This window comes from Myxocyprinus asiaticus, chromosome 35, assembly GCF_019703515.2.
Source record: "Myxocyprinus asiaticus isolate MX2 ecotype Aquarium Trade chromosome 35, UBuf_Myxa_2, whole genome shotgun sequence".
In the NCBI taxonomy this organism is placed as follows: domain Eukaryota; kingdom Metazoa; phylum Chordata; class Actinopteri; order Cypriniformes; family Catostomidae; genus Myxocyprinus; species Myxocyprinus asiaticus.
In genome coordinates, this window is record NC_059378.1 from 599964 (window position 1) to 610000 (window position 10037).

Consider the following 10037-nt stretch of genomic DNA (forward strand, 5'->3'; position numbering starts at 1 on the left):
TTGTCCAAGTTTTGAAGTTTATGTTGCCTGTCATCATGGGGATGTTATCTAAACCATAGAGGATCCCATATGAGTCTTGCACTTTGACCTGTCTGTCTGCCCCTAACTTTAAACTTTCTTGTCTTGTCTGTTCTCACTCCAGTACTCTCATAAAATGTCACAAAAGTCTCTTTGCACTCCATCAACACTGAGAATCATCAAGTATTTGTTTTCTAGTAAAAATATCAAAATATTCTTAAAAAAGATAGATTTACTTGAGAAGCAAACTTAAAAATTGCTATCAGAGAATATATCTTGAATTAAGTTGATTTTTCTTACCCCATTTTCTTCTTTTAAGTATAAATGTAACAATAAGGGTGTAGGTTTGTTTTGAAAGTTGGTAGGGACATATTACAAGGAGGATAATTTAAAAAAAATTTGGTTTTAAGAAAATGTGAGGACATCGGTCTTGTAATATAGGCAAAATAACATTATTTCCTCATATGGGCAACATAATAAGTCCCATGTCTCTGGCCCACCACATTCAATATTAGCCTGATTTTGGTTTGTTTGTTTGTTTGTGTTTTTGTTTGTTTGTTTGACTTCTACTTGTAGTATTTATGTTGAGCTTACATGTTTATTTTAATTTCAGCCAAAGAGTTACATTTAAAGTTAAGTTCCATTAAAATGTATGTGCTATCTTACTCAATAGTTCAAGTTAAGAGGGGGTCTGGGTAGCTCAGTGAGTATTGATGCTGACTAACACACCTGGAGTTATGAGTTCCAATCCAGGGTGTGCTGAGTGACTCCAGCCAGGTCTCCTAAGCAACCAAATTGGCCCAGTTGCTAGGGAGGGTAGAGTCACATGGGGTAACCTCCTCGTGGTCACTATAATGTGGTGCGCTCTCGGTGGGGTGTGTGGTGAGTTGTGCATGAATGCTGCAGAGAATAGCATGAAGCCTCCACACATGCTACATCTCCATGGTAATGTGCTCAACAAGCCACATGATAAGATGCGCAGATTGACAGTCTCAGACACAGAGGCAACTGAGATTCATCCTCCACCACCCAGATTGAGGTGAGTCACTACACCACCACAAGGACTTAGAGTGCAATGGGAATTGGGCATTCCAAGAAAAAGGGGAGAGATTTTTTTTTTTTCAAGTTAAGAGCAATTAACATGCATGTTTAGTACAAAACCAAAAATTGACATTTCTATTGAGTTTTTTTGTGATTGTCAGTAAGAAATTGCTTTTGTACTCTTTTGCTATTTTTGTTAATAAACTCTTCTGAGTTCTTTTAAGAGCGTGTCTGACTATTGGGTTCAACTCCCTTCTGTGGCTCAGTGGTAGAAATTAAGACTCTTGCGCCAGAGACCCAAGTTCAATGCCCAGCTCTGACAGAATAACCAAGCCACATTATGAACCCAGAGACGCCTAATGCTCAAGAACTCCTGACCACAATTGCTTAGCAGGAGTTCACAATCCAATGCCATGAGTCAGCACTAGTCCAGCAGGAGACTGTGATGGCTAAACACTCACAAGTGCTGTTGGATCTCATGATTTCTGTTTGTCAGATCCTGGACTGGCTGCCCTCTACCTCAGCTACAGCTTCTACTGCTGCCTCGGTACTCCTTCCGGATTCTCGAGTACTCTCCAAGAACATGTAAAACACGTCAGTAAGGTTCTCAGATGTCTTCTTGATAACCATCTTTAAGTTAAACCTGAGGAACGCGAGTTCCATGTGACCAAAGTTCAGTTCCTGGGGTTCATTGTCAAGCCTGGCCAGATACAAATGGACCCTCAAAAGGTTCAAGCAGTTGTGGATTGGCCCTCCCCCTCGTCGGTAAAGGAAGTACAGCATTTCCTTGGTTTCGCCAATTTTTATCGCAAGTTCATCCGGAACTTCAGCACTGTGGCGGCTCCTTTATCTGCCCTCACCAAGGGGAACACAACCAGCTTTAATTGGGGACATGAGGCAGAGTTGGCCTTCAGCAAACTCAAAAGCCATTTTACCTCTGCACCTATTCTCATTCTCCCTCCCAGATAAATCCTTCATCATGGAGGTCGATGCTTTGGAAGTAGGGGTTGGAGCTGTGCTGTCCCAAAGAGGGGAGGACAACAAGTTGCATCCATGTGCATTCCTTTCCCACCGCCTTACACTGACTGAGACGAACTATCATGTAGGGGATCGAGAGTTACTGGCAGTTAAGCTAGCGCTTGAAGAGTGGAGGCATTGGCTTGAGGGGACCAAACACCCATTACAAGTATTCATGGACCACAAAAATCTGGAATACATTCAGCAGGCAAAGCGACTCAACCCCCGCCAGGCACGTTGGTCCTTATTCTTCAACCGTTTCCAGTTCATCTTATCCTACCGCCCCGGCTCTAAAAACCTAAAACCTGATGCTTTGTCCCGAGTATATGTAAACACTCCTCAGGAAGATTCTATTGCATCAATTATCCCCAGTTCCAAGATAATAGCTCCTATCAGGTGGGATCTGGAAAATACTGTAAAACGAGCCCAAACCCGAGAACCTGACCCAGGAGGGGGGCCAACCCACGGCCTGTTTGTCCCTAAAGCTGTCCACTCCCAGATCCTCCAGTGGGGACACTCCTCTCGTCTCGCTTGTCATCCTGGTACCTCTCGCACTCTTGAGTTCCTCCAAAGACTATTTTTGGTGGCCAACTATCAAGGAGGATGTGACAACATTTGTAAACGCATGTCCCACATGCAACCAAAATAAGGTCCCTCACGCTCTCCACAGGGGCTATTGCATCCTCTCTCCATACCTCATAGACCTTGGTCTCATCTTTCTATGGATTTTATCACTGGACTTCCGCTATCACGAGGCAACACCAATATCGTGGTCATAGTTGATAGATTCTCCAAGGCCGCCCGATTTATTCCTCTGCCCAAACTACCCACCGCTAAAGAAACTGCTGAATTGGTTATAAACCATGTCTTTCCGAGTCTTTGGCATCCCACAAGACATCGTCGCTGATCGAGGACCCCAATTTTCCTCCCGATTCTGGCGGGCATTTTGTCAATCTCTGGGGGCTACAGTGAGTCTATCTTCTGGGTTCCACCCGGAGTCCAATGGGCAAACGGAGAGGTTTAACCAAGATCTTGAGACTACACTAAGGTGTATGGCAGCTAACAACCCATCCTCTTGGTCTTCCTTTGTCATGTGGGCAGAATACGCTCACAATACCCTTCGCTCCTCAGCTACAGGCATGTCCCCTTTCGAGTGCCAGTTGGGATACACCCCTCCTCTATTCCCTGAGCAAGAAGTGGAGGTTGCAGTTCCCTCTGCTCAACAGTTCGTTAAACGTTGCCGCCAGACATGGGGAAAAAAGACCAACTCAAGCTCTTGAAGGTCTCTCAGCAGTATTGGCACCAGGCCAATTGTAGACGCAGACCTGCCCCCACTCTGCGCCCCGGCCAAAGAGTCTGGCTCTCCACCAAGAACATTCCCTTGCGGGTGGAATCCCGTAAACTTTCCCAGAGGTTCATTGGCCCCTTCAGGATTGCCAGGAAAGTAAACCCAGTTACTTTCCGTTTATATCTGCCTAGGTCTTTGAAGATAAATCCCACTTTTCATGTCTCACTGTTAACCTGTTTTGTCTTCTCTTGTGACAGGTAAACCTCCCCCTCCTCGTATCATTGGTGGCCAGCCAGCTTACACAGTCCACAGAATACTGGATGCCCGTCGAGTACATGGGTCCCGGCAGTATCTTGTGGACTGGGAAGGATATGGCCCTGAGGAGCGCTCCTGGGTTCCTGCCAAGGACATCTTGGACCCCAAACTAATTCAAGAATTTCATGCTCGCAAGTCCAGTCGTCCAGGAGGGAACGTCAGGAGCCGTTCCTAGAGGGAGGGGTCCTGTCAGAGTTTTTTGCTTTTAATGTTTTATTTTGGCCACTAGAGGCCCTCATTGTGTTTCATTTCAGTTTCCCGCCATTTTATCATGTGTTATTGTTTTCACCTGTGCCTCCTTCTGGACCGTGTATTTAAGTTGATCACTTCCTTTGTTTCTTTGCTTGGTTATTGATGTTCCTAGCCAGTTACTGCCATAAGTCTGCTCTAGTTCCAAGTACTAAACTTTTGTAAGCCTTTTGGTTTGTTCTTTCCCCATGTTTATTTTTTGTTGTTTTTTCGTGTCTTTTTCCTGAGTTTTTTGGAGATTATTTTTTTCCTCCTTTCGGATCCTTTTCTGGACTAAAGATTTTTCTGTTTTTTGTGATTGTCAGTAAGAAATTGCTTTTGTACTCTTTTGCTATTTTTGTTAATAAACTCCCTTCTGTGGCTCAGTGGTAGAAATTAAGACTCTTGTGCCAGAGACCCAAGTTCAATTCCTGGCTCTGACAATTTGACAATGCTATGCAATCTGATAAACCTAAAATTACAGTCTAAAAATCAAATACAATTGTTTTCTAGTAGATCTACATTGAGAAAAATGACATTCTGTAAAATGAATTATACAGCATTAAACAAACGGAAATAAAAAAATGGGTGGGCTAATTTAACAAGTTACATGTGCAAAATGACATCTCAAGATAGGCAAATTATGGAGAGAATTTTACCCCAATTTCTACTTTCCAACTATATATTGTTTTTCTTATATAGAAAGCAACACAAAGTACATTTGTTTAAATCTATTAATTTCAGGGATTGGACCTCAAATACAAATGGAAATCTGACCGTGTAGTCTCCAGAATTTGTAATCAAAGACGACTGTGATTGGTGAATCCTGAACAGCGCTGAGAAAAGTAACAGGTGCCATGTGACAACACCATTTCTGCGTGCTCCAGAAGAGGTGGGACAATAATTTAAACATAAATTATGATACTGAGAAACTTTAATAGTCATTCAAATGAAAATAAAAACATAGTATAAAGTTGAAGTATTTTCTATGTTGTAAAATTGTTGGTAACATACGTAGGTGCTTTTTTTTTTTTTTTCTAAAGGTTGGTAGAGGACCATGTCCACAGCATCCCTACCTAAAACTACACCTATGTGTAACAAAATGAATCAGGTTTATGCTTAAAACAAGTTTATACTTTTGAAGTAAATGTATCTTGTACTGAGGGCGTTGAAATCTTTTTACTGGAAAACAAGACGCATTTTTATATTGCAGTGAATCTGATTCTTTATGTGGATTTTTCTCACAGAATGCTTCTCTCTCATCCACAGAAAAACCCTGATGTCATTCATCTCTAGAAAGTTTCTCCGGCTACAGGGTCTGAAGAACCAGCGCAGCTGTCAGATTCTCTGCAGATTTACAGTAAGCCTCCACTATTAAATCCTGATTATTTCCAGATGGATTTTTCCTCTAAGTCTCAGGGTTGAAACTGATTTTTTTCTTCATGAAGTAAAAAATGGAAAGAGAGGCAAGAGAATGAGATCAGTGGAAAAAGCTCGCTGAGCTCCAGCCAAAAACTGCTCTCCTGTAATAGAGTTCTCAAGCAGAATGAATCTTTTCAACGGCCACCAGGCAACGATTCTCATCCAAAACAAAAACATCTGGATTCACACACACACACAACAAATAAAACAAACAAACTGTTTGTTCAAGCAAGCAAATTCACTCATCTCTAGTTCCACTTTTTGGACTATGTTTACTTATTTTTTTTGGACATGTACCTGTACTTTGGTAATAAAATTGTTTTTTTTTGTAGACGAGTTCCTTGGTGTACCATGTCAATATTGTAGCAGGTGAAAATGGTAATCTTACCATAGCTGTACCATCTTATTCATTACTGTACAGTAGTTTTATGTAAGGGAGTACACTACGTAACACAGTTTTGGTTCCTGGGTAGTAAGTGTTATTTCCTAATTGCTTATGCCTCAAAAGTATAGAAAATGGCTATTATTCCCCACAAACTTTGCTTTTGTGACCAGGACAGTGATATTTTATAATTTACCTATTTCCAATGAGATAACGGGAGAATCTGTGTCTTTTCGTTCACATAAAGTCATAAAAAAAAACCATATGAATCCAAATGAACATGTATTTATACTAAAGTAATACAAAAATGACTACAAAAGATTTAGAAGTGAGTAGTTTTCGAGATTTACGATTATACTGTAAATCACTTTCCAAATGTAGTCTCCCATCATGTTCTCGTTATACTGTCCTTGGTAGCGGCATTCAAAGTCCAGTATATCCTGATGGAAGAGCTCGCCTTGCTCCTCCGAGTACGCTCCCATGTTCTCCTTGAATTTATTAAGATGAGCGTCAAGGATATGGACTTTGAGGGACATCCTACAGCCCATTGTGCTGTAGTTCTTCACCAGAGTCTCAACCAGCTCCACATAGTTTTCGGCATTGTGATTGCCCAGGAAGCCCCGAACCACTGCGACAAAGCTGTTCCAAGCCGCTTTCTCCTTACTAGTGAGCTTCTTGGGGAATTCATTGCACTCCAGGATCTTCTTTATCTGTGGTCCGATGAAGACACTGGTTTGCCTCAGACAGCTTAGGGAAGAAGTCTTGAAGGTACTTGAAGGCTGCCGACTCCTTATCTAGAGCTCTGACAAGTTGTTTCATGAGGCCCAATTTGATGTGCAGTGGTGGCATCAGCACCTTCCGGGGGTCCACCAGTGGCTCCCACTTGACGTTGTTCCTCCCCACAGAGAACTCGGTCCGCTGTGGCCAGTCCCGCCTGTGGTAGTGCGACTTAGTGTCCCTGCTGTCCCAAAGGCAAAGATAGCAGGGAAACTTGGTAAAACCACCTTGGAGACCCATCAGGAATGCCACCATTTTGAAGTCTCCTATGACCTTCCAGCTGTACTCATCATACTTCAAGGCATCCAGCAAGGTCTTGATGCTTTTGTAATCCTCTTTGAGGTGCACCGAGTGAGTCAGGGGAAGAGAGGGATACTTGTTACCATTATGGAGCAGCACGGCTTTGAGGCTCCTGGATGAGCTGTCAATGAAGAGGCGCCACTCATTCAGGTTACAGGCGATTCCGATTGCCTCGAACAGACAGGTCAGAAGCAGAGTCCATCTTGACGAGTGAAGAAGCTGGAAAAAGGTTGGTGACACTTCCTCTGATCTGCGACTTGCACACTTTCATCCAACAAGTTCCACTGCTTGAGACTAGATGTCAAAAGCTCGGCATTTGACTTGGTGAGATCAAGATCTCTAATCAAGTCGTTGAGGTCTTTTTGGTTGGGGTAGTATGGGTTTCTCTCCTCAGCTCCACCTCTGAAGTCCCTCAAAGTCCATATCCTTGATGCTCATCTTGATAAATTCATGGAGAACATGGGAGTGTACTCAGAGGAGCAAGGCGAGCGCTTCCATCAGGATATACTGGACTTTGAACGCCGCTACCAAGGACAGTATAATGAGAACATGATGGGAGACTACATTTGGAAAGTGATTTACAGTATAATCGTAAATCTCGAAAAACTACTCACTTCTAAATCTTTTGTAGTCATTTTTGTGTTACTTTAGTATAAATACATGTTCATTTGGATTCATATGTTTTTTTTTAATGACTTTATGTGAATGAAAAGACACAAATTCGCCCATTATCTCATTGGAAATAGGTACATTTCAAAATATCACTGTCCTGGTCACAAAAGCAAAGTTTGTGGGGAATAATAGCCATTTTCTATACTTTTGAGGCATTAGCAATTAGGAAATAACACTTACTACCCAGGAACCCCCCATCCCAAAAAACAAAAAACAAAAATCAATTTGTTACACAGTGTTATTCCTGTTACCCAGGGACCACCCTTATCCGTCCTCTACAACTGTTCCAAATCATACAGAGGAATAATACAGGCCAAGAAAGGGAAACTATTTTTTTATTGCTAAAACCATACCGCCTTATTTTTCCCCTTCTCTGTTTTACGCAATAGTGTACAATGAGTGTAGTGTCTTTACTTTTACCATCCCAGTCACAATCACTCTTTCCCAATTTCTAATTTTAGCTGCTCACACTCTGACTTTCAGAAAAATAATTAGATAATTTCTCATCCTTTCCATGTCACTCACATGTGTGTGTGTGATTGTGTGTGAGTGTGAGTGTGAGTGTGTGTTTGTGTGTGTGTGAGTGTGTGTTTGTGTGTGTGTGAGTGTGTGATTGTGTGTGAGTGTGAGTGTGAGTGTGAGTGTGAGTGTGAGTGTGTGTGTGTGAGTGTGAGTGTGTGTGTGAGTGTGTGTTTGTGAGTGTGAGTGTGTGTGTGAGATTGTGTGAGTGTGTGTGTGATTGTGTGAGTGTGAGAGAGTGTGTGTGTGTGTGTGAGTGTGTGAGAGTGAGAGTGTGAGTGTGAGAGTGTGAGAGTGTGTGTTTTTGTTTGAGTGTGCGTGTTTGTGAGTGTGCGTGTGAGAGTGTGCGTGTGCGTGTTTGTGAATGTGCGTGCGTGAGTGTGTGTGCGTGAGTGAGTGTGCGTGTGTGTGTGTGTGTTGTGTGTGTGTGTGTGTGGAAGTGTATGTGTGTGTGTGAAAGTGTGTGTGTGAAAGTGTGCGTGTGCGTGTGTTTGTGTGTGTGTGCGTGTGTGTGTGTGAAAGTGTATGTGTGAGAGTGTGCGTGTGAGAGTGTGCGTGTGCGTGTGAGAGTGTGCGTGTGTGTGTGTGTTTGTGAGTGTGTGTTTGTGTGTTGTGTGTGTGTGTGAGTGTGTGTGTGAAAGTGTATGTGTATGTTTGTGAGTGTGCGTGTGAGAGTGTGAGTGTGCGTGTTTGTGAGTGTGCGTGTGAGAGTGTGCGTGCGTGAGTGTGTGTTTGTGAATGTGTGTGTTGTGTGTGTGTGTGAAAGTGTATGTGTGAGTGTGTGAGTGTGTGTGTTGTGTGTGTTTGTGAGTTTGTGTTTGTTGTGTTTGTGTGTGTGTGTGTGAGTGTGCGTGTGAGAGTATGTTTGTGTGTGTGTGTGTGTGTTGTGTGTGTTGTGTGTGTGTGTGTGTGTGTGTGTGTGTGTGTGTGTGTGTGTGTGTGTTGTGCAGGCACATGAATGATGACAGCTGTCTTAATCTTGCTTCACTCAAGATGTGCGATACATTCTAATTACTGTATGAGGTTCCAAAGTGTCATCTTGAATTTACTATGATAGTAACGGGAGACATTATCCCAAACACAAAGCACAGATCATTAACTCCAGATACTTCTGTGTCTCAGAGAATCACTGATGGCTCACAAACCAGCGCCTGTTTGTTTGACACAAGAGATTATAAGAAACATACTGCATCTGTAATTTTTGAGAAGAAGCAGGAAACGTGACTGCGATTAGATGTCAGATTAGTCTTAAATAAGAGTGAGCAAAGCTTTGGTCCCAAGTTCTTTTCTCACTACCAGTTTGGGCTAATTTTAAAAAGATGTAAAGACCTATGCTTACAGTAAATGGTTAAAAGTAGTTTTGTACACAGATATAAATTGTGCCTGTGCATGAATTGTTTATTTAATGGACGATGAGAGCAGACGTTGGAGCAGATATTGATGGTGCAGCATACATGGGAACTCCTTTAATACAGTTTAAAGAGAATACAAAGAGTGTGCAGAGCTGGAATCAATAGACAAAGATGAAGCTCAAATCACTACATAATTACCATACTTCCATTAGTGGTATTTCATAGTTTGGGTGATTTTACTATTATTCTAAAATGTGTCAAACAGTCATAATAAAGCATGTGTAAGTGTGTCTTTTAGACTTATAGTGTACTTCACACAGTGACAGAATTCCACACACTGGTGGCGCTGTTTCTCTTTCAAAGTAATAAACGGTGATGAGGGAGTGGCAGCAGTTCTTCCTCTTCATTCTCTCTCTCTCTCTCTCTCTCTCTCTCTCTCTCTCTCTCTCTCTCTCTCTCTAGACGAGATGCAGATGTGTAATGATCTTTACCCTCCTCCTCATTGTCAGATGTCTCTTGTATTCTCTCTCCCAATCATGACAACCATGAGTGCACTTGTACAAGCCCCAAACACACACACACACACACACACATACTATGTTTTTATATCATTGTGGGGACTCTCCATAGACTTCCATACATTTTTTGGGGGATTTTATACAGATCTAACGACAATTTCTATCCCCTAACCCTACCCCTAAACCTA